Consider the following 976-nt stretch of genomic DNA (forward strand, 5'->3'; position numbering starts at 1 on the left):
AGTAAAATAACTGCAGCATCATGAATAAGAAAAAACCCTAGACTATACAATAAAGAAATTATGGCATATTACATCCACTGGGCATCAAAGTTCGCCATTATGATAATAAAGCACAAGCAGACAGCAGATTACATACACTGGGCATCAAAGATCGCCACCAATGCAAATAAACACGCCGACAAAATAATATACAAAACCGACAACACTTCAATAGAGTTCAAGAAAGGTTAGCCCTGCTGGGGAGCTACAACGCAAGCAGCTGAACAAGATGATGAGACTGCGCTTGTTCAACACTTATATCTTCCTCACTCTGAAAGATAAACAAGCAGACATATGACATGTTTTGCACATAAAAGTATCAGTGTTGACAATTCATCACATTTCTTACTGACGAATAAAGTGACACAGTTTAAAATTGCATTAACACAATATGATATTGTTCAGGTCAAGACATGGCAGGAAATGGCATTGTGAAGGAGTTGGCAGCTTCACGACACCACTAGATTACAGATCAAGAACTCATAAGTATCAATGGTTAGTGTGCTGTCAATTTATACCATTTCAGATTGGCAAATAAAGAGACGGTTTAAATAATAGTAGAATGATATGACATTGTTCATAGTTAAGACATTGCAGAATATGACATTGTGCTGTAGTGTGTAGGTTCACCACACCACTGGATTACGGATGAAGAACAGAAGCATACATGCAGTGCAAAAGAAGATCACTTGCTCTGTATAGTTTAATTTACATGGTATGAAGAAGGAACTTGGTTGTACAACTGAAAACTTAAATTGAGAAAGGACAAACTTTTGTTTATGAACTACACAATAAACTTTAAATAAGCAATTTGATGCAAACACCAAAAATAAACAGCTGTTGCAGTCATCCTAACCAAATATATACAACAAAGTTTGAAGGCTTGAGATGGACAAACTTACATTATTGGTGAAGACAGGCTCTATAAAGGCCTTGT

The sequence above is a fragment of the Triticum dicoccoides genome, chromosome 7A, assembly GCF_002162155.2.
Source record: "Triticum dicoccoides isolate Atlit2015 ecotype Zavitan chromosome 7A, WEW_v2.0, whole genome shotgun sequence".
Taxonomy (NCBI): Eukaryota; Viridiplantae; Streptophyta; class Magnoliopsida; order Poales; family Poaceae; genus Triticum; species Triticum dicoccoides.